At 39.2% G+C, this 24964-nt stretch overlaps 1 protein-coding gene across 1 annotated transcript in view; it reads left to right on the forward strand.

The window, feature by feature from the left end:
• Positions 1-434: 434 nt before the first annotated feature.
• The window catches only part of kdm6ba (lysine (K)-specific demethylase 6B, a), a 110967-nt gene continuing 86437 nt past the window's right edge, over positions 435-24964 (forward strand). Inside the window, exons 1-3 of the mRNA XM_041985107.1 lie at positions 435-950; positions 3378-3508; positions 3884-3924. The gene's annotated coding sequence lies outside the window, so the exon portion shown is untranslated. The remainder of the gene's footprint in view (positions 951-3377; positions 3509-3883; positions 3925-24964) is intronic.

A 24964-nucleotide genomic window follows, 5' to 3' on the forward strand; every position in this document is an offset into this window, starting at 1 on the left:
TTCTGGAGAAGTTACAGGCACCTGGTAAGATTACCAAAAGAAAGAAAGAAAGAAAAAAAAGCCCAACTTTTGAACCTTCAAGTGGCTTTTGTCCCCTCTTAAAGTCCAGCAGCTCTGATCGAGCTATAAGAGGAAAACATGGGCTTTTCATTGAACAGTAGCTGATAATGGAATTTGGGCAAGTTTGCCAGTGACTTTAGAGGCGGAGCAGTTAATGTCCGAGCCTCTTCTACTGAAAATAAACCTGCATGGGGGGAGAGAGAGAAAAAGGGAGAGGAGGGAGCGAGGGAGGGAGGAGGAAGGGAAACGAGCCTTTCAGCGGGGACAGAAGGGAAAGTGTCCGTTTCAATGGAATAAAAACTGCGCAGTTTCTTTAAGGAGTCCCCGCTCGGATTGTGCCGGAACATTCCTGTCCATGAAATGAACATCAGTCCTGTTTTGGGAAGATTAAGGAATCTGCGCTCATTGCTACCCGCGCTGTCTCGGAGGCTTCACCAGCTTGCGTTTAATTAATTTATTTATTGTGATTTTTATTATTATTATTATTATTAATTTTGCCCGCTCAGAGAAAGAAAAGAGCTGTGCAATCATTGAGAAAGGCGATATGACTGTGCAGATATGCAACATCAGTACTGAGTCTGTCCGTCGTTGCTTTTTTTTTTTCAATGGGCGAAGACAAACGCATTTTCTCAGCATGGACTGTGATCTGTGCGGTGTGCAGCTCTTTCTCTCCCCCAATATCAACATTTGCACCTAAATGCGTTATGGATGTTGAATGGAGAAAGGGGGGCTCGTGCCTTTTGGGAGAGGGCTTTTTGGGGGCTGCGTCATCTGCGAGTGGACAAACGGGAGATGGACCGCTGTGCAAATTTTCCACTATTACACTGTTTTAACAGCAAGAGTCAAAGCGGCACCTCCCTGCTAGATTTTTTGGAAATTGCAAAGAAAAGGTAAGAATAACGCACGGTAAGAGGCTATTACACATACTAGCACGTGAGGCTGTACCACCTGTGTTACCTAATTGCAATGCTGAAAACAACACGAACTACGCAGAATATCTCCCTTTCTTCTGTGATGAATATTAGAAGGACGCAACAACACAATGTAAACAAACGCTTACATAGGAGGCATTAATTATCTTTTTATTCTTATCATTTTATCCTTCGTAAGGGGATTTGATTTTACCCCCCTTACATAATATCTAATAATGAGTCACGGCAACTTAACATGAATAATGTTTCAAGTTTCGTTACTGCAGCGGTTAATTATGTTTCTGGCAGCTGTTTAGTCTGTTTCCCACAAATTCATAGCGAAACCGAAGTTGGTGATGTCATGTTTTTTACGGTAAGGAAGGGGATAGTTAACGGGAAGGACGGTCTCGAGTTGGTGATGTCGCAATCGGATTGTGTTGGGGTCGATTAAAGCATTTCTACATGAACAAAAAGCAACTAATCTAGCCCGTGGGTGGGATGTGCAGCGTGTGATCGTGATATCTTGTTGGTCACTGATTTAAAAAGCTAATATATAAATTAAATGCGGGCTTATATGTGTTAGAGAAAGGAGTGTCGCATTTTCTTTCTGAAATGTCATGTGGTGAAGTTGTGGCGGGTTCTCTACTATTTCCAGGAAGAGTGTTTGAATTTTCTTCCCCTGGATTTTTTTTTCTGTCTCCACCCCTCTGCTCACTGTGTAGCACTTCGGCTTTTTGACACAAGATGGCGGCCCAGGCTAGAGGACCGCTATCTGGTACTCTTGTACAGCGGCTTTTATAAAGGCTGAACTGAACCGCTTGACCACGAGACAAAAAAAATCTACTATCGTTATTAAATTCTACATTATTAATTTTATTTGACCCACTATCGGATATGAATATGTAGCCCAAAGCCGCATAAACTAATCTGTAAATTTGAATAGTGTCAGAATCCCCACAATGCAGCACGCGAGGATCCACTCAGCTGCACGAAATTAAAACAAATTGAGCAAAGTCACTTCTTCTAACAACAATATACGCAATTAAAAATTAAGTTGTATTATTACAATTTCCCAGGTATTTGTTATTTTATTATTATCTGTTTTGTTTTGCACTATCGGCTCAGTATGCGTTTATTCATAATTACTCCAAAATTACTACACTAGGAAGAAAATGTGGCAGCAAACACTGGCAAAATGCGTCGACGCGACAGGTGGGCTAAAGGCTAGAGACTCTTGGTCATGTTCTTTGGGACCACTCTAATCAGGTTTTGTGAGACCCGGGCCCTTCTGCTGGAGGAGACTGTCACTGTTGGGTGTGCTGTTTCCATGTGAGGAGGTGTGACTGGTCTGCAGTTTTTAGTATGTTAGTATCTTTATGTTTTGTTCCCTGTACAAATAATTTTACTTAACATTGCTTTCTGTTTGACTTACTGGAACTGATACCATGAACACGTGCAAACTTGAAAATAAAAGAGAGCTTCCAGCTCATCTCTATTCCCTACTCTGTCTCAACTTTATAGCTAAGCTCTGCTAAGTGGTTGTTTCTGTTGACATTTAATTTATTATCTTATTGCACTTTGGACATAAAATAATTTACATAAATCTAAGTTTAGAGTAATTCACATTCCTTGGAATAGGGTTTTACTTTGGCTGCTTTAACATGCAACACTAATGCTTCTGTAATCAAAGTGGGACTGAAGTGGACTCCTCATGTAGTATCTGCCACTATGACATAAAACCAGTGCAGTGATTTAGACTAATGATGACACTTTTCTGTCTGTCCTCTTAGGAAATGAGGAAAATATAACCCTTAATATTGAAAAAGGTGCACTACTGACATTCAGTGAGCCACTGTCTGATATTTTGCATCTATTTTTATTTATTTTTTTTACTTTGGCACCGTTAATTGACTTCATGTGGGACTGAGATGTCACAGAAACTGGAAATAAAACAGGTTTCTCATAATATATCTTTCGTTGAGCTTTGCTTTTGATTGCAATAACTTTAATATGTTTTGATTAGATTGATTTGTGGGTCACAGGCGTCTGAATGGAGGATCTAGTCATACTTGCACACGGCTGCTCAAATCTAGTTTTAATCTGCAGGGTTTGTTTTGCTCTCCAGAGGGCGACACCATCACAGTCCAGCCCTGCTCTGTGTTTCTGCTTTGTGAACAGCAGGTTAAATTTCTCTTAGTGCAGCGCTGTAAAGGCACACTTTGTTCTCTAAATATATGTTTCTACTAAACAGATAAAATCTAAAAATCAGAGACATCAAAGTCTAAGTTTTATCTCCTAAACGGCATTATAGATGTACATTACACACGTGCTAATACACTTTCTATACCACTTTGTTTTCACCCATCATTTATTAGCTGTTGATGTTAATGTCTTTGTGATTTGCAGAGAGGGAGTGATGAGCATGGCCGGGCATTGTTGCGCTGTGTTTGAAGAGCCACCAGACTGAACTTAAATGTCTGGTTACGTCCTGCTACCACAACATGGTAAGATGGTGATGTGGCCACCTCGTAGACCTGGTGAGATTCATTTCCAACTAATAATATTAGTGCATGATTATTTTATTCAAGTAACTTCTTCATTCAACATTTCTGTCTCTAATTTTTTCTTAAGATTCTCTTAATTTCCTGAATTTTGTATTTCTACAATAAAGTGTTAATTTTTAGCTAAAATGCCTTTCACCTCTTAGTAGAACTTAAACAATACTCGATTTCTATCATTTCTTTGATTGAATTGTAAGTTGTATTATGGAGTCGACACCACTGAGGTTTAAAGATTACAGAAAACTAATGTGTAGCAAAGAACTTGTGTAGGTTTCCCACTGACAGCAGCAGACAAATTGTTCTGATCTATATCAGCTCTACTGTTTACATACTGATGTGTTCTTCCTGCAGGGGAACCATCTGCATCTGTCTGCAAGCAGCCACTTGCTCAGGTACGACCTTCTGACCCTTTATCTCAGCTTCAAGTTGCCTGAACGAAGTCTGCAATGAGCTGGCATGGCTTCACAGTTCAACCCTGTTGGGATATCTACCCCGTAGTTCTTTTATCTGAGCTCCTTTTTTTGTAAAACAGTGAAATCTTTGATAATATCAAATGTACCTAAATGTCTAACAAGTAGTGCAATACTTTTATGTCAATTGACTGCATGATATTTTTGTACTTCAGCCTCCAGTTTAGAAATATTTCACAAACTGGTTCTGGCTTGTGGATCTCTGCTGGTCTGGGATCAAATAACTGGAGACATTTTTCAGGCTTTGACTTGATTCTTTCATCAAAGAACATCACAGAACAGGGATTTCTGCCCCATTTTCTAGAGACTGAATGAAAATCCACATCAGTAAATTCCATTAATTTTGTTCTGTAATGTACTTTATGTACATTTTCTGTCTGATACTGGCTTTCACTTTTGAAACTGTCATACAAGCATGAACTGAACCACAGTCAATGTGACTGGGTTGTTTTGAGGACCCACATATTTTGGGGGAGGGGACTTCTACAACTATTATTTAAATAAAAGCAAAATATAAAAAGAGACTGCAGAGATTTGCTGATCTCACAAACAAATAATTTATTCCCAATAGAAATTTGAAAGCATAATAAATGGTAAAAATGAGACATTTTGCTATGTCATGAAAAATATTTGCTCTTTAAAGCAACTTTAAACTCTGTGCGTCTAAATAGTTTTGATGGTACGCTGTTATTCATTATATACATTCCTGGAGCTGTCATTGCCCTACACCAGTGTTTCCTTAATACAGGTCCTCCTCCAACTCTTCCTACTCTGACACAGCTGATTCAGATGGATGAACTTCCTCATCAAGTTCTTTGCAGCCTGTTAACGAGCCATTCATTTCATTCAGGTGTGTTAAAGAAGGGCTACCTTATAAAATCGAGGTGGGTCCTGAGGACCAGGATTGAGAAACACTGCCCTACACAGAGGCCGCACTGAGGCGGAGAAAGTGTCACATGACAGCTGCATTTTTCTTTATACTTACCACCGTGGCTGATTCAGCAAAGAAACACATGAGGATGTTACTGGAGGAAATGGGGGGAAAAAGGGGAAAGTTGCAGAGAAATAGATAAGAGTTATTATCAGACTGACTTTTACTGGCTGGAGAGCTTAGAGACGAGACAGGATGCACGGCGGATGCTGAATTAGTATTTGTTATTTTAGGAAAGCGATGGCAGTAATTCACCTTTTGTAGACAAATGTCCCGTTCTTGCTCGATACAGGATTCTCAGCATTCCTGAGTCGCCTTTGATGTATTTTGTATTTCATGATGCGGTAAATGTTTTATATGGAGAAAGGTCTGAACTGCTGGCCGGCCAGAGCTAATCTTTTTCATGCAAGAGTTAAACATCTCACTTTTAAAATTTATGTTTTCTATGTTATAAGTGAATTGTTTGGTTGTAGGATGCTGCCTTTACAGTGTCCCAATTTGTTTTGAATGTTTTTTCTGTTTGTTGTCCTTGTTCAGATATTATGAGCCAGCTGGATATGTGATTTTTCTCTGGTGTGTTGGTTGTTAAGCTGCCAGCTTCCTTTCATTTACTCTGTTTGGGTAACGTTCTTTGTTAAATAGACTGTGGTTTTGGATTAAATTAATGGTTTCTTAATCATTCAATCTTTAAATGTTACAGATGTCATGTTTTTTGTAGTTGTGAGTCTGTTTTGGTGATAAAGATCAATATCTACCAGCTTAAACACCCTCATTGAGGTGTAAAGACACCTAACCTCACATCAGATCTGTTTCATTCTCACACACACACACACACAGGCACACACTGACATTTTCTGACATATGTCTCGAAAACCCCCACACTCTTCTCACTTAGTGTTTTGATCTGCCACTTGGGGACAAAGAGACGTTTTCTCTCATTCTGGTATCCCTAAGGACCCGTCTAAGCCTCACACACCTGGGGTTTTGTAGCCAGCTCAGCTTTTATTATGTACGTTTACAGCTAGCTGGGAATCGGATCAATTACACACATGAACGCACGTGAAAATATGCACACAGTCCTGCTCCAGAGTAGGGAACAATTCATAGTAGATGCACCATGTGGGCAAACTAATTGGGGCTCCACAAACACACGCGTGGTTTTATTCATAGCACATTTTAGGCACTCCTTCAGTTAAGTATTGTTCCCCAAAGTTTCCTCTTAAACCAAGCATCCATACTGTTCTGCTTGTTATCTGCTCATATTTGGTCATTTTGGCTGAACCTGAACACAGAGTCCATCCAGAGTTCACCTGCTTCTGTCACCTGCCACATTATCAACAAACACAAATGACCCAGCAGCACTGGAAACTATCCACAGCCATGCACGCGTGTTCGTATTTAAAGGAGATGGTAAATAGTCCGCCGTAGATTAAGAAATTGAGACGTTTTCCTTCCCATCATTTTGGTAAAGCGAGACTTGTTTTACTTGTGGGTAATCTGGCATCTCTGAGGCTTATGTATGGTCTGCACCCTGTGGTCAATCTTCTGTGTTTGCTTGTGTGAATCTTTTTATGGTAAACTTGGATAACGGTGAACCTTCCTCCTGCTTTCCAGGAGGCTGAATGTTTTCTGCCACTCTTCTGTGTTTCTTTTGAGGCGATTTAATTTGACCACTTCTAATGTTCCAGATTTATTTTTCTTGTGGACATGTTTGGTTTTTGCATCCTTACTATTACCAGTTTTTCTGCTAACAAAGATAACTAATTAACTTCTTTTCATATTACCAGCAGCAACACGATCCCCCTCAGTGTGCTCTTACCTTTAGTCTAAGTCCTGGTAGACCACTTTTTTATTTAATCAAGCATGACTTTAGGCCAATCCCAGATCCTTTCCATGGTCCTTGCCAAGAGTGGGTGTCCTTTTTTTCTTTGGGGACCAAGGAGTCATGGCCTCCCGTGCCCAGCAGACATGTCAGGTGTGACAATCTGTGACAGGTTCTTTTATTTACTGTATCAACACTGTGGAAAGGAGCCAGCAGCACATACACGATGCTGATTGGATGAGAGGAAAATGTGTTTGGCTGCTCTGACTGCGGCAGGGTGTCAGTAGAAAATGTTTTACATTCATTCTCCTGGAAATACTTCTACGAATCAGATTGAACATCTGATATCTCTCATGATTCTCAATGAAGAGCTACAGCATTTATGATGCTTTTGATAATTAATAAATATCAAATTCTGCCACAAAACTATTCAATTTAGGAGCCAACGATCACGATGAGATTAAATCAGAAAAAGATATCAAAACATTTTTTTATTTCAGAGCTCAGTCCGACATTTTAAATGAGAAATAATCTGTTCTTTTTTAACAGATTTTCACGCATACTAAAATGTTTACATTATCTAAAAGAAAACTGAAAGAATCTATATTCATATATAAACATTAAATGAGGATCAAGTGTAAACCTTCCTCCTATTTTGAATCTCACACTAAATATTACTCTTCCTTGACGTCTCATACGCTTTTGCTACATTGAGCAGCCAATCAAAATGATTTAACTGTGAGAGGAAAGAGGCTGACAGAGTCCGGCCATGACGACAGGATGCCCACACCAAGAACACAAGGTAGACAGATGTTCGCCGATGATGGTTGTTGGGTTGGTGTATAAGTAGATAAGTTGGTGTTTGAGCGTCTTTTTTCATTTATGACGAAAGCCTGATGTTTGTGGTTGGTTTATGTTTTGTTTTTGTTCTTTTTGTGTCTGTTTTTGTTCATGGTTAAATGGGGCTTTACAGAGGATGTTCTAGAAAAGAAAAAGAGAGGAATTATTACTGCAAAATGACATAAAAGGACAGAGTTTGATCAAAACCAGAGTGGTGTCATTCTCACTGGATGGGCTGTTTTTTTTTTTTTTTCTTATAAGGTGTATTTTTGTCAACAGGCTGTGGTTTGTAGGATGTAGCTGATACTTCATGCAAAGAATCGGAGATGCACTGAAGAATATCCCCTTAGAGATTTTCAGAGTGCTTTCATAGACGGCTGTAAATAAATTACTGTATTTAATGAGATGCACTTATCGAGGTATCATTTATCAGCCTTGTATGTAGCATTAAAGTTAATATCAGTTTACTTTCCATTTCCCTCAGTTTTAAATGCAGCCATGTTATATTAATATAAACAAAAGGAGCTGTGTGTACTGGCTTCGGTCACCACAGCACGTGTCAGTGAGGTTGTGTCTTTGTGCCGTAGTGTCGTCCACCATCACAGTTTATCACATTATCACACAACCTTTTGAGATGGTTCTTTATGCCCAGTAAGATTGGAATACTCTCGTGTACCATAAATCTTGCAGGTTTTTATCCGATGGCTGCCTTTTTGTGTTGGTAAGGTTCTCGAAAGTTGCTTCTGACACTAAGAATAAATCTGAAACCATGTTGATGTCTGCATACTTGACTTGCAGAGCTTGGCACCAGCTTTTACATCAGAGTTTTGGTGTTGGCTGATTTTAAGCGAAACAATCCCATATGGAGCACCTGGGACCAGTTTTGTCCGACGGTTTATTTGGACAGGGATCTAGTTTAAGACATGCTAGATGAGTGACATGTGTTTGGCTGCCGCTCTGCAGAGGACTGGGAGTCCACAGTAAAAACCACAATTCTACACGTGCCGATGGAGGGAATAAGCCACCTTTTATGTTTTTGTTTAGAAGTTGTGTGACATGGCTCTTTCACTGTCTATATGAAGCTACTGGTGAAAACTCCACTTTATCAAGCTTTGGGAAATTATTTCACAAGAAATGTCGCTACTACTCTCCAGTTCTGATCTGCAGTCAGCGGGTGACAGTCAGAGCGTTCAAAGCGGGTTTTTTGACAGCATGTTAAGATTCGGCCTCTTTGTGTGCACCGCTTCTTTCTTTTAAACACTGCAGCCATGTGCCATCCACATGTGGCTTCACAGAGGCTCAGAAGAGGAGTTTTGCTTTCATAACAGGTTACAAGATTTTCTTTTTCTTTATCTGAACATCAGCCTGTTTGCAATTAACTTTAGATTTCACATTTTTATTCCTTTTTATTTTCTGTTTGTGCTGCTGTTTCATAAAGCCACATTTCTAAAGAGACACTGGAGCTGTCTTTAGACCCTGAAAATTGAATAAAAAAAATGTTTTCCTTCCAATGAGAACAGATTTGAAGGCAGGATGTAGAGAGATTCAGGAAGAGAGGTGGAGAGAGCTGAGTCAGGATGCCCGGGGGTAGGACGGCAGGAAGCAGTGGGTGAGGAGGAGGACAGGAAGGAAAGGGGGGGAGGAGAGACTCCTCTTCATCGCCCTCCTCCATAATAATGAGCAGTGCCATTCAGGGAGTGGTAGCGTAGGGAGGAATGAAGGAGAGGTGGAGCTGACATCATCCACCTCCTGCAGGTCCACGAGGGCGATATTGTAAAATTCTCCTCATCTAAGATTTTGATGGTCGCATTTTTGTCATCAAGAGGCTTCACTGCTTGTAAAGAAACAGTCTGTGTGGCAAAACCTCCATCACCAAAAGATAATTAACAGAGAGGAAGGCAACAGATCATGCTTGATACGAGTAACTTTAAAGATGTGATCTTTAAAAAAAGAGATGTGCAGACAGACAGCGTTTTGTCTGTCAGGTTATATAACTTTCCCAGCAGAAGAGGTCAGTGAGTTCATGCTCACATGCTCCCTTCATGAGCTGTGCTTGTTTGTGTGTAGAGAGAAGCAGAGTGCCAAGATGATGATGCTCAGTGTGCCCTCTCTGCTTGTTAATCTCTGTTAGCTTGCTGGGGATTTATTTACAAGGTGTGTTCACCTGGGTGTGTTTTACTACATGTGTAGTGGAGCAGTTATGTAAAAATCTGGATGCTGTTAGATGTTTTCTGTTGATGTGGGTACAAATTATGATAAAAATGAGAGCAAAGCATTTTGTTTTATTATGTTTATAGTTCATTCTGAAAAAAAAAATTTAGTTTTAGGTGTTTTTCCAGAAAAGAAAAAAACGACAAAACAAGAATGATTACATTTACTTTAATGTAAGGCTCTCATAATTTTATCACCTTGACTGATTTGTTTGAACTTTTTTTTTTTTTTTAGTTATAAACAGATTTGGTCAAAAAATGACCAAATGTCTGTTTTTGTGTTTAAGGAAAAATGGCAGAGTAAGGTGCTGTTTTGTGAGGAAAAATCAATCATTGAAGGGGTAGTTTTGTTTTGTTTGTTTTAGCTGTAAACAGAGTTTTACTTAATTGTGATCAAAACCACATATACTGTTGAATTAATTTATTTTAAAAACAGGATTTTGTGGGTAAAAAATGGCTCATAACGCCCTCTTCAGGGTAAAACCAGGTTGTTTTTCATGACATAAAGAGGTTATCTACGTCTCGAGAAAATTTTAAAAACCTTGCAGCCCCTCCCTCCAGATACAGATAGACGGGTCCTCGCCTTGCAGGCATAAAAAATCCACCCCCACCAACACATATGAAGGGATGTGAACTTTTCTGGTGTAGATTTGCTAGTTTCAGACATTTATTCTTTCACAGAGTTTCTGATTAAATATTCCTAAATGGGTCGGATTTGTGCTTTTGAGGGGTGTAAAGGTAACACCAGACTTTATTCTTTACCTGCTGATCCTTATCTGGTGACAGGCAGCAGCTCAAATCGTTCCAGCAGCAGCTTACTGCAGCACTTCCTGCAGCTGCCACAACCTGCCGCGAGTCTCCACAGCTTTCCAGAGCTGCTGGAGCTGCTGCCAGGCCAGCGTAACAGCGCTAACTGCTCAGACCGATACTGTTCAGGACCACTTTGTTCATGTGCAGCTGAGGAGATTCAGGGGGAGAAAAGTCTTCCACCTCAAAGACTGTAATGTGGCGTAGGTGCTTGGTGAATCTTAGCTCGCTGATCACCCCAACCCTTGCAGTTTCAGGCATTTTTCAAATTATGCAGTGGGTGGAGTTACGCAAAAAGTAGAGGGGGGGGATTACACTTTAAGTTGAGCTGAATCCCTTTTAAAATAAAACAGAATTTTGTATTTCTGTTCATATTTATCAATAATAATAATATAGAATAAATATTCTGGTTATAAATAGCATGTTAAGTTGATTGATACATGAGTGTCACTCCCAATGAGCTGCACATATTCTGCAGGTTCTAAAAGTCGGATAACTAAAAGTCAGTTAAGTCAGTTATTTATTTATTTTTTTTAAGAATTAAATGTGGTGCATGAATGTAGTGAATAGCAGCTTATCCTTTACAACATGGCTGGATGGGCTGGTTTTTATTATTTCAGTCTCCTGCAGTTTCATTAGTTGATTCCTGTCTTTAAAATGCTGCTTAGACCCACTATAGTTTATAGCTTCTGTTATTGCTTAGTCAGCATAATTTAAAGTTTATGGTTGAGTCAGCACACCGGTTATCCCTCCTTTAAATGTTGGCTCACACAGTGATGGCGTACATGAAATACCCAGCTTTTCTTTCCTTGCAATATCTGTACCCCGTAAACTGCTTGAGCATTGCATTTTGAAAAGCTAAAACCGTTCTTAATTTTACATCTTCATTATTAATTTTTACTTGTCACAGGCCTGAATGCTTGTTTCTTTAAAAGAAAAAATAAGGAAGGTTATTTGGCTGGTTGCTGAACATAAAACAGTAGATGACCACACAAACAGGCTGTTAGCGCTCTGCTCTCTCACATAACACCTCTGTGTACGCCGCCTAAGGTTGGTTACAGATTCACTGCTGTACGCTCTGCGTAGGTTTATGGAGGCTGGACATCTCAGGGTTTCCTCCAGGATTTTTTAACTATTGGGGAGGGCTTTGCACCTCCCCAACAGTGTCACCTCACTTCCTCTGCTCACATCGCTGGTCAGAGGGACTAAATTATGAGGAGAAAAATCAAAGATGTACAGATTTGGAAAAGGAATAAGTGTATATGCATGTCAGGGGACAGGGAGCTGTTATCTCCAGTTACTAGGAGATAACATAAAGTGACAATTTGGAGGACAGCTGTTGGTCTTGTTGCATTAGTTATTTAGCCGTGTAACCTAGCGACCATAGATCCTGCGTTAATTTATTAATGGGAAACCCATGAAGACTTTAATCATTCAGAGTATTCTGACAGACAACCTACTTTAACAGATTTATAATGAATGTATGTCTACATTAATTTTCATGATGCTTGTGAGCATGTTTGCCTCCTGAGATGAGCTGCCATGGCAACTATGGTCTAACGTCAAAGGAAATGTTTCTAGTGTCACTTTCATGTTCCTAGAGACATCTTGAAAGTTGGCCTTGTGTTCAACTCACACTATAGCTGAAATCTCAGCGGTCACATCAATGCACATGTTTTTTTGGAATAAATATCTTTTTACTTCACTGATGTCTAGTTCATTGCTGAAAAGTGGACAGATTCACAAATTACCAGCCACAAAGAGATTGGCTTTAACTGGATTTAAATATCTCGGTATTTGTTTCATCATCTTGTGAAAATAACAAATTTTTTCTCACTTGTTTTTAAGAGAATTGCCACAGGAAGGAATGTAAACACGCTTTCTGTTCTCAGTTTATTTTGTGGAAGAAAACTGAGTTGCAGGTTTAGTTACTGTTGAGAACTTGAGTCAGGGAAAAGGGAGAAGAAGATGAGAAAACGGGGGGGTGCATGGCTAAAACGCTTACACAGGCTTTAGGAGATGGAGGATGTGCATTTCTGTTCAAGAAAAAGTGTAAATCTCATCAAATCCTTGCCTCTCCCAAACCGAATCCCTTTCATGAACAAATCCACCTCCAACCCACCCTTCAAAGTTTTAAAGAAAGGGTAGAAAAAAATCACTGCAGCCATAAGCTGTCTTGTGTTCTCTCAACCCCTTCCCACCAACACCCCCAGTCTTTCTCCTCTAGCTCCTGTTCTGGTTTTCTGCCTCTCAGGTTTCTCCCCATCCCCCCAGCCCTTTACTACCCCAGTGGCCCCCCTTTGACCCCTGTTACCCCACATCTACCCCATCACCCTCCCTCTCCCCAGGGCAAGCCCACAGCTCCCAGTCCTTTGTGCTTTCCTTCACCCCACTCCTCTGCCTCCCCCCACTGCCTTTGTGGGTGAGAGGCCAGTGAAGGGAGAGAGGAGAAGCAGGCAGCAGAGGAGTGAGACAGGAGTCAGGACACAGAGGGATCCTATAGATCAGACGTGAAACTGGAGCTCCAAGCCCTTTTTCTTTTTACATAGAGAAACAGCTGTACCATTATCATCAACCTGCAGAAGTGTTGCTACTGTCTCATGTCTCCCACATCTGAAAGGTGCACTAAAATACTTAAATAAATCAGAGAGGTACATATCTCTTCTTGACATCATGTCAACGTAGACAGTGCAGCAGCATGTTGGTAGAGCAACAGCTCAATAACAATACAAAATGCAGCAAAATTAGCTTTAAATTTAAAATGAATAGATTTTACCCTCCACTTGCGGGGAAGGTAAAGAAAGAAACCTTCTTCGTGTCTGTAGACGGTGTCTGCATTCTGTTATGTGTGAGATGGACAAAAGGAAAGACACATGAACTTTGTTTTACCCAGTTGTGTGTGTGTGTGTATATATATATTAGTCCCAGAAATTAGGCAGTCTCCATCAAATGCTGACAGTGAAATGTCCAGATGCTGAACTTTCCCGTCTCTATCAGCCTTGTCTTGTTGTGGCTGACGATGAAGATGAAAACAGAGAAAAATGAACATACCTCACATTAAGCTCAGACAGGACACTGTGCTTTTAAATCACTGAAAGCAGTGAGTTTAGCTTTGTGTGCAAGTAATACGCAACCTGACAAAGAGAACAAGGAATGCTGACTCTGAACGTGTACATTAATAAGCTGGGTAATGCCTATGCCACATCATGAAAGCACAGAGATCTGATGATTTATGAGTGTGTCTTTTATTAAAAGAATGTGCAGGTGTGGCTTCTTTGTGAGGCATGTAAGAAAGTTTCAGTCAGGCTGTTTTTAAATGCATCATATAATAAATATAAAAGTAGTTAAGCAGTCGGTGCTTATTATAGTCACGTTAATTTTCTGTCCAGTTGTCCCATTATTCAATTTTAGAGATTTTATATGATAGATGTGGTTATGAGTGTGAACTTTCAAACACAACCCAAATTTTGCCATACTGCACATACATGAAGATGATGCTGTAAAAGGCATCAGTTTTAAGCTGTATCAGTGTTTATTCTAGGATACACAAGCACTACTTCTGCTGACGTATCCCTCATGAACATGTTCTGAAAGTCAAACGTTGTCCACAGTCTTTTTCTTTGAGAGTTAGATCGAAACTCTCCATGCACAATTTCCTTCTTTTCCATTTTCCTTGAATTTCCCTCGGGATCAATAAAGTATCTATCTATCTATCTATCTTTCTAAGAGTATTAATTTGTCTGGAAGTGGTGCTTTTACATTTGCTGACCTTTTTGTTTTGAAGCCTAATCAGCTCTGGAACAGGTTAGAGTAAGTTGCCATGGTGATGCATCCTTCATAGTGAGCCAGCTTTGTGATGATGAAAATCCAGAGATGATCTTGAAGATACTTTGCTAAGCTACTAACCCTGCTTCGTGGTAAAGGTCCGTGGGTTGTTTGGTTTATTTATGTGCGACACTCAGATTTGACACATTTAAAATGTGTTTTATAAAATAAGATTTACTTTTTAAAAAAAAGATTTGCATGCATAACAACATGGCAGTCCACACAAATCCTATGGATCAACACTTTGGTGACAGTTTGAGAACTTATTGGTAATTAAATATTGATCAAAGCATGAAGCCGTCATTGATTCTCCACATCTGACTGACTAGAAACCAGATCACACAACAGGAAGTCGGAGATAAACTCTGCAGCTTGCTTTTGATGTTTTAGGATTATTTAGAAAGATCATTTTTAGTATGAGACACAGATTTTTCCATATTTGACACTCGTGCTTTTTTTTTTTTATTACCTAGAATACATCCAGTCGTGATATTATTTTCAAACATACACATTTTTGTGTATGTTTTTAGTGGGCCAAGCGAAGGAAAACACATTTTAATGAACCCAAGAACAGTTTGTAGTTGCATAGTCATAGGGAATATATTGATGATCACTTAATTTGTAAATTGATTATCAAATAATGGCTCAATAGGTGGCAGTATAGAGCAGCGGTACCATTAATGTATTGTCAGGATACAATATTTTTACTGTACCACTGAGCACATAGAGTTACATACTCACAACTTTTCACTGACACTTTGTGTTTTCCTTTCATGGTAAACAGGAGATTATATTTAGGAAGTAGTTTTTCTTGAGCATGATAACCAAATACTGCAAGTTTAGCATATGAAACATGAAACGTTTGTGTACAGGTGTGTTTCTGAATGACAACCTTTTATATCTGAAAACTACGCAGATGGATATTTTGATTTATTTTATTAGCCCAGTTTTAAAATGTGCCAACAGGTGATACCCATACAACCACATTAGACCTGATGAACTCTCATGTGACACGGGTCATTGGGTTTGGACATGGGAATTGGGCCATTTCGTAGCTAAGAGGGTTTTAATGTTTGTGTGTTCGTATTAGTCACACAAGGTGTCCAGACGCTGAAGACGTAATTTACCCACTGACCTACCTACATTTAATCTTTATTTAATGACACGAGACTTAAACTGATGAGGAATGAGTGTGAGCGCTTGATGCCGGCGTGTGATGAAAGTGTGCGTGCGTACATGCATTATGCATTTACTGTCAAAAGACCCACAGCACTGCTCATGCATTTTTATAATGTAGGCAGCAGAAAGGTAGGTCGCGCTTGGTGCGTTTGCTGTTTTGTGAACCTGCTTATCTGTGTGTGTGTGTGTGTGTGTGTGTGTGTATGTGTGAAATCCAGTTGCTAAAACTGCGTGCTCAGTGGGAGAGTGTATTCCTGGAAAACCAGTTGCCACTCCTGTTATCACAGTTAACTCGATTAGAGGCGCTTCTTCTGCTGTGCCCTCTGCCCTGAGCTTCAACTCAAGCACACACTAACACACACACACATGTAGGAGCCCTATTTTAGATTTAATTAAATAAACAAAAATGACATGCAGAGAATTTCCTGCTCATGCAGCATCGTAAGCATTTCCCTCGTTCCTTTAGTGAAAGGCATTTTTAATTTAACGCTGTAGACATACAGCACTTTCAGACCAAAAAAGGGTCCAGGAGGGACAGGGAAACTGGGGAACTCCCTGAAGGACAAAATATCTTTAAGGGCTTTTTCTGTGGTTGTATTATCACCATAGAAGGGATGACAAATTGATGTAACAGCCACTCAGCTGATGGTAGATGATTTAATATATCACCATTTCTTTATTACATGACATCTTGATGAAACCTAAACTTCACTTTCAGTTTCACTTCACTTCCTTTGTGTTTGTGTTTTAAAAGCTCACTCATTGCCTATACAAGTGCCTTTTTTTAGGAAAGCTCCTGCTAAGTAGCAGTCAAAACATTGTTTAAAAAATCCTAACAAGATGATCTGTTTCTAATATTGACACATTTCAGTGCAACATCATCATGGAGATGTGCCCACAACCAGTGCCCATCCTGGTTTGCATTGCAGATGCAGGGTCCTAAGCAGAGATGGTAAGGTGGTAAACTGAAGCAACTACAAAAAACATGGATGGAAATTTATTTAGTATTTTGTGGGGATCATAGTCCTTTGCCAAGAGCAGAAGAAAAATGTGGATTCAGGCCTGTAAAAAGGACAGTTGGGGTATCAAGTACTAAAAGCAGCAAAATCAGCAGATACATGCAAAACTTTGATCCTGTATCATGAGACCTTATAGCCTCCTGAGATCTAGCAATTCATATTCGGCCACTGTAGAAGACATTACAATTTTGCTCCTTTCTTACACGTCACGTTACTTCAATAAGTCCTATTGATCCTTACAGAGGACAACTGTAGCTTCAAGATGATGTCACACGTGACGGGGGGGTGTGACATTACTTACTTGTCTGTATCTGTCTTTTGAAAATGGTTTCCATTTTGGCCAGCTCATTTTATGGGGAAAAACAATATTATGTTAATTTAATCAGTTAACAATTTTAAATGTTAGATTCCAGTTGTTTTCAGTATAAACCTCTTAGGAATATTAGACTGATTTTTCAGAGCTGAGTTTATTTTCTTTAGAAAAAAAATGCTCTTTTATTGATGTCCTCTGTACTGGACGTCAGGACTTTGTTCCACCGTTTGTCAGATTTTATTGAGGGGACACTCCATGACAGAGGTAGAAAAGAGTCTTAAAATCAGGGAGACCGACCAGGGATACTCGGATAGTCACAGGATAAAAGTCCAGAGAGAGAGGATTTGACAGGAAAGGGTGAAAGTTCAGATGAGGAAGAACAAAATGAAGGTGACTAAGATGCAGACTCAGACGTGTGCTGTTGTCCTGTGTGGGACAAAAAAAATAAATAAAACATAGATTTTTAAGTAGTGCAAACCAGGAAAAAAAATAAAATAAATAAATGCAAGCATAGCGTTCATAGATGTTCACCAGGAAATGGATCCCAACACTACTTAATTTGTTTAACTTAATAAAACATTTGCATGAAATGCAGTGTGTTGCTCTGTCTCTCCAGAAACACCACCTACGGTGAATGGTGTAGTCATGAAATGTTGAATTGTAACTAGATGTTTTATCAGATTTTTTTTATTTATTCATTTAATAAATGTTTTGTATTTGAGAATAACGAAATTCCACTCCAGTGGAAATCCAGTAAAAGTTAAACAAAATAATAATAATAATAAAAAAGAAATTTTTTTTGCAATTAGTTATCAAAACTTTCACTGGATTTTTCCATGCTATGTCACCCATTCAAAGCTACCTATTGCCCCACACACAAGTATGTTTTGGTTTTGTTTACCCATGGTGCCATGCATTGAACCCATAAGGCACTTTTTTTTTGTAGTCCACTTCCTGAATTTTGTCCACTTGAAATGGACCGAGACTTGCCTTTGTAGGCAGACCAAGTCTGCGTCTTTGATACGAATCAGAATTCGTTTGCACATTCACAAGACCCCAAATAAAGCAGATTTTTCTAGCTAACAGACGAGGATTCAAATCAAAAAGGCTTACGTAAATGGGCCCCTAATCTTCTGTAACAGAGAACATCAGACTAACTTCAACACAAGTGCTTTACAAATAAAATGCATTATTATTATTATTATACATTTAGATTTGCATCCAAAGATTAATACATACAGATTTTCATTAGTAAAAAATGTTGGACTTCCCAGATACAGGTCACACTTGATTATGTTTTACCATCTGTTGTTTAGAATAGTGTGAGATGTGGTCATTACTCTGTATTTTTAAACATTACGTTGTGGTCAAGTCAACAGGAAATTACAAACAAAAGTGTATTTCAGTAGAGAAGTTTATTGGTCTCCTAACTGCTATTTTGCCGCCAGAAGCATTCAAGCAGGAAATCTGTCTGTTCCTGCTTTTCCAAAATGCACATATCACTGCTCTCCATTAGAGTAACATGTCTATGTCATCTGAGCGAGGATCCTGGTGCTCGTCCATATATGGTTGCAGTATTTACATTCTTGCATCCGTTTTGACATGGCTCTTTCACTGAATCATACTGAATTCAGTTTCTACGGTGGGTCTTAATTTTGCTGATCAGCTGAGAAATGGTACAGATTATTGATTGTAGGTGACACTGTGATCCCAAGTAGACTGCAAAATAATATTTTCTAAGATCTGATTATAACAATTATGCTTTTTATAGTAAGTATAATAAAACCTCAGTAGGTAAGAAACCAAAAAGAAAGTTTGAACACACCAGCAGCTCAGACAGATATACAAGATAACTCCAAAACTCATCAATGTTTCAGAACATATGAATTATGATCATCTCTGATCAATGTCTGAAATAAGAAAATATTTTATCCAGACTGCTTATAAAGTGCTGTTTTATCCTTTCAGAAGCATTAAATTTCTTAAACACACTTCTAAACCTATGGAACATGTGGCATGCAGCCCTTTAAATCCATTGCACCTCTAAGGCCTCTAGGATTGCATCCTAATTCGTACTTTAATCACCCACAAAGAGACACCAGCACTTTGGTGTTGTAGTACCAATTAACCAGAGAACAGCACAAATGTCAGTTAAACTGTGAGGCTTTCATGTGACCTTTCATAGTGATCATGCTAATCATTGATCACTGAGATAAACACAAGCTACCATAAACCTCATTATTGTCCCTCCCACAGCCTCCCCATGAACGCCCAATGTAATTATGCCCTGGGGTAATTGGCTAACTAATTGCTGCTGGTTGGATACATATATTGCATAGCATCAAACGCGAGGGGAAGCTCTGCTATTTATTTTAATTACCTGCTGTTAGGTTTGACAACTGACCCTGAGTGCTGTTTTTGGCACTGATGAGTAAGTTTTGTTTTGTGGGGGGTGAGAGGATACTGGATCCCAACATCCCCTCCAGTGTGGCCACTCCAACAATGGCCCAGATGGATCACATACATAGACACAGTGGGATGATCAGACACACTTCCCTTGTTCTCCGAGCACCAGCTTTTTAGGCAGCAGACCCATTCATCATGTGTCTGTGTGCAGAGGAGCTGCTATTCATTGTCTCTCCTGCTTATTCTTCAGGAGCCAGCTTGTCTCATGCTCTATCTCCTCTTCCTCTCTCGCTACTTCTTTGTCTTTAAGCCTCTCTCGAGCTCTCTTCCTTCAGGTTTTATATCTTTGATGCTTCCTCCTATGCTCATAGCTCATAGCTCTCGCCTCACCGAGAGAACAAAGAAGACATGGCCAGTTGCCTTGTCTGGAACCGCCTGCTTGTGTGTTTCAGAAATATATAAGAAGTGCAGTGGTGAGGATTCACCGTACTAAAATCAATAACAGTTAATAGTAGTTATGGTAGCTCAAACTTACTAAACCCAGATGAGTCACAAATATGAAAAGCAAATTTGAACAAAAACAAAATTAAGCTTCTGCTTTCTAGATTTGGATTCAGCTGTGGAAGAAAGTGTACATTTTTATCCTTTTTCTATTGTCATCCATTTAAACTGTTTACTGTGCATGTTTCAGAGTGCTGTTGCCTTTAAAACTTTCTAAAGAAAACTTTCAGCATTAAATAGAAAATGTTTGAATGATTAACTTTTGAGTAATATCAAAGGTAATATGAAAATGATATATTCACTAGGAATATACCAAAACCAGTATCAGGTATCGGTTCGATACCCGTACTCGATCATTCATTATAACCCAACCTGATACCAGTGTGAAAAAACTAGTGCTGTCCAAACAAACGCATTAGTGCAAAGACATTGTTAATATTTGTAGCTGGGAGTCCAGAAGCAGTTATTGTGGGTTCTAATTTGAAAATTTGAATTTTACATGATCTTGGCGAGAGAGGCTGATTTTAGGCATATTGTAGCATCTCTGAACAGAACATCAGATAAGTCGCTGACGGTTTTCAAGCCTTTACATTTAGAGGATGACCAAAGCATGACCCATTTAATATATCACACAATTAACCACTCACTCGTCACATCTGGCATTCTGGTCCACTGTCCTTTCCAGTCTAATGGGATTTATTAGTATTCATATTGGTACTCGGTATTGGCAAGTACTCAAATGTAAGTACTTGTACTCTGGAAAAAAATGGGGTATCAGTGCATCCCTAATATTCATACAAACATACAAAGACTATCCCCTTTAACAAAAAATTAGCTTTGCTTTTTTGATTTAGATGCTGTTGTGGAAGAAAATGTTCATTACCAAACTTTTTTCTATTATCCATTTAAACTGTTTACTACTTGCTTCGCTGCATTCCCTTAAAAACTTTCTAATCAAAACTTATAGCATCAAATTAAAAATGTTTGCTTGTTTGGCATAATTATCCAAAAACTCACCTAACACCTGCTACCTTTTGGAAAGTGTACATTTCAATCCCAAGTCAGATGATTCTGCGGACGTCGTGGGTATTATTTGGCTCCAGCTCCACTTGCAGTGATGAAAACATGACACTGAGGCAGATGCACAAATTTTCTTCCACTGTGTTTTGCTTGAAGAGTGAATGCATTACCGAAGTTTTTATACACCTAACAATAACCAACGTGTCTCATACAGAGGCCTTGTTAAACTGAAGGGAGTACCGACTTTCAGTCGAGGGGGAGTAATGGACTAATTTCACCAGTCAGTGCAGTGGCAAAGGCTGAATTCTTACCAGAAAATGTGGTCCACCACAGCCCAGTAGGGAGTCAGATGTCATTTTCTTCCTGTTGTAGTAGTCTGCAACGTTGTAATTGAAATGTATAGCAGCATTTGAACCACAGGAATGTCTCCATTGCTTATATAACTGATGAAGAGGGTATAAACTACTCTTTACCTCACAGTAGGAGCCATCTAAGCTTTTCACTTTAATCATCATAATCACAATACAAAACATCTGTTATAACGTGCTTGGCCAAGTCAGTTCACGTCTCTGTTCAACAAAGATACTGCTGCTTACCTTCAAAGTCTTCTATAATCAGGCTGTTTCACATCTTCAACCCTTACCACCCCTTCTATGACTTATGAACTTTCAGGGCTAGTGCTTCGAGAAAATGTAAGATAACAGCTATATGGCAAAATCCAGGCAAATTATGTTGTTCAAGACTTTCATGCATGCTCTGCAGCCCTCCAATTTTCTGGAGATGTTATGAAGAGGGCTCCATTATGAGAATGCAAATTGTCTGCATATTCATTCCTTACCTTAAATAGCAATGACTCAACCAGCATCATACTAAAGGTCCAGAGGAACAGTGAGTGCAGGAATGTGCAAATAAAGCAACAGACATTTAAAGGCATTTTCAGCTGTTCATATTTGTGAGATTATTTTTCTTTTTCTGCTGACTCATGGACTTCTTTCCATTTGATATTGTAGATATGTTCAAATTATGGTTATTAGGTTCTTAATTATCAACACAATAATCAAGGCACCTCATCCTGCTTCCAAAGGGGCATTTAATTAGAAGTTGTCTCTGTGTAGGTTTACAGAGCCCAACATGCTTTGCTGTTTAACTTTTATGACTTTACTATAGCCAGGCTTCACAGATTAAGTTTAATTAGGCTGCTATAAATAAAACAAAGTGTAAATGTGTGTGTTTTTGTTCCAAGGTGCACATTTTCAACCATGAACCTGCCAGTATTTATTTTAACATGATGCAAGAGTAAATTATTTTAAAAAATGTTAGAGGATTTCTGAAAGTCAAAGCACCTTAGAGAAAAATATAATTCCAAGCAAATGCATAAATGTAAAAAAATGCTGTAGATTATTTGCTCTCCTTCAGACCTTGAGCGTTAATGTGAATGAGAATTTTGAAACCCAAGGAAGGAGAAATCATCTACTCTGTGTGCTTCCCTGTATGCACCACCTTGGCCCATTCAGCTACACATTCACAGGTGTAGCGATGCTACAGAATTAGCAGAGTTAGCTTGCCTGCTATGTAAGTTGTTGTTTTATCTCTGGAGCTTTCAGACTTATTGCCTCCATCTAAGCTGAGGTTGGTTGGCTTTGTACTGTTTGTACAGTATGGTGTGTGTGTGTGTGTGTACACTACACAGAATACATCCAGGGCTGAGAGGACGTTGTGTTGCCATGGTGAAAATGAAATCCAAAATGCAGAGCTGCAAGGAAACACCTGATTGGCTTAAGGGCCATGCATGGGATTGTGATGCATGCTGTCAGCCGGCCAATGGGACGTAGACTGAGCCAGGGCTGTTGCTAAGGGGAGTAGCTTGGAACAGAGTGGCTGGTTTTCTCTCTCCTGCCGCTCGCTCTGCCTTTGCCCTCATTGACTCCTTCTCCCCCCTCCTCTCCACATCCCCGCTGCGCTCTCCCAACATTTCTTTCTGCACTTCTACATGTGCAAAAGGGGAAAGAGCACATGTTGAAAAATTCACAAAATATTTAATGCAGTTTGTTGTTCAAGGCTGAGCCCATTTCCATAGAAACACTGCACAGAAAGTTGGATGTATGTTTGCATGTATACATGAAGATTTGCAGGCTTTTCTATTTGTTTTTCATGATGTTCATGTTTGTGTGTGTGTGTGTGTGTGTGTGTGTGTGTGTGTGTGTGTGTGTGTGTTTAACAATGTTAAAACAGGGTCCTTCAGTTTGTGAAGAAATACTGTGCGTTTGTGTGTGTGTGTATATTGTCTATGGATTCATGTTGAACCTCTCCAGAGACTTGTGGCTCTCCAGCTGAACTGGGCTGTGTTTGAACATGTGCCAGGCCTCTTTGGGTGCACACCTGCTGTAAGATATGATTGGAACCCCCTTCATCACCGCATTACCCCCATCCTCTCACCACCCCGTACCAGCTGCTGGGTCTTAAAAATGAGTGACTTCATGTTTTTGAATGAAACTGAATTATTTGTCTCAGCAGCAGTTCTGATCAGATGTGTAGAGAACATGCGTAAACACCAAAACCTTTTCTGACACACAAACCAGTAATATAAAAATGGAGTGTGTGGTGAAAATGTGCACATCTCATGCATTCTTTAGACCATAAGTACACATTTTTTAGAGAAATTTAGCCTTCATATGGTGGAAACATAAAAAGAAGAAACATAATTCAATATAATTTCAGAGCTTGCTCAGTCTGGTTGCGATTCCTTTAAGATTTTGGCAGTGATTAAAAAAATATATATACCAGTCATAATTTTATGCGTTCAACATATTTTGCGACCTCTACATTTGGCCTTTGTAAACACACATCTGCATGTTATAGCATTTTACTACCACCAGTATTAGAAATATGTAGAATAATCTGATGTATGGGCTGATCGTGGTTTGGATGGTGCTTTAGCTTTGCTCTGCTTTGGCTGAAGATCTATGTATTTTCCAATCACTGCTCCAGCTACACGTACCATCACGTTTCAGGACTATAGGCTGTTTTTTGCTGGTTTTTGGAGGACTTCACATCTGCCCCGCCTGCACATCTGCTTGAATCCTTAACTACCTTTGTTTACAGAGGCAACTATTTTCCCACAGAATTTTAAGATTCATTAAGCAAACAGGCAAGTCGAGGTTTTCCCTCCTCTGTTATAAAAAGAAAAACAGCTAATGACCAGGTCTTATAATGTGATGCCACGCGTCAGTGTACATGCAAGAATATCGTGGGCGTACAAAAATTCTCTCGCTTTGTTTTCAGATTTGTCCCAGCACCTTTTTTAGGGAAGAGAGTTGTTGGAGAGTTATTTTATGTGGCGTTGCACACCCTCTAATGTGTCTCTCAATATAATAGTAACTATAAGTCCTGTTATTAAAGTTAGCATAATTTCTATTTTGGCTAGATTTACCAATGCTATGTAAACATAGTTTACATGGTTTTCCAATCCACACATAAAGGTTATAGTTGGACGTCATTAAAATCTTTACCCTTTATTTCAAAATGTTTGGCTTCTGTTCCCCAAAACTGCATCTACATATGAACAAAGGGAGCAGATGCACAGAAAAAACCTGTTTGTGTGCATTGAGCACAATTGAGTCCATTGAGCTCATGTTCCTTTTTGCCTTTAAATCAACCATTTAATTTCACCTTTGCAAGATCCTTTTTTTTTTTAGCTCTGTTACATCTTAACGTTCACTGTCCTTGTTCTGTTGTGTTGTGTCAGACACTTTCAGCTTTTGTGTCCACAAGTATGATCAGCAAATAAAATGGCAACAATAAGAGTCTCAGTTTTGCATTCAGTAAAACTGTATTTCATGTTTATTACTTTCAGTATTGAGCCTATTTAGCTGTGGTATGAAGAATGTTTTATATACACATGCTTAATTAGATGGGTTGACCACATCCATCCAGAGTTAAAATGGGTTTGGAAATCAGTTCTGTACTTGTGTGCATGGTTTCATGGTGATTTGTCTAGTTTCCATTTCTAAATTTCAAACACAGAGCTTCATTAAATCTGGTGAAATCTGGTCTTGAAACTACAGATAGTTTGATATTTTATAAATGTGT

Source organism: Melanotaenia boesemani, chromosome 5 (assembly GCF_017639745.1).
Source record: "Melanotaenia boesemani isolate fMelBoe1 chromosome 5, fMelBoe1.pri, whole genome shotgun sequence".
In the NCBI taxonomy this organism is placed as follows: domain Eukaryota; kingdom Metazoa; phylum Chordata; class Actinopteri; order Atheriniformes; family Melanotaeniidae; genus Melanotaenia; species Melanotaenia boesemani.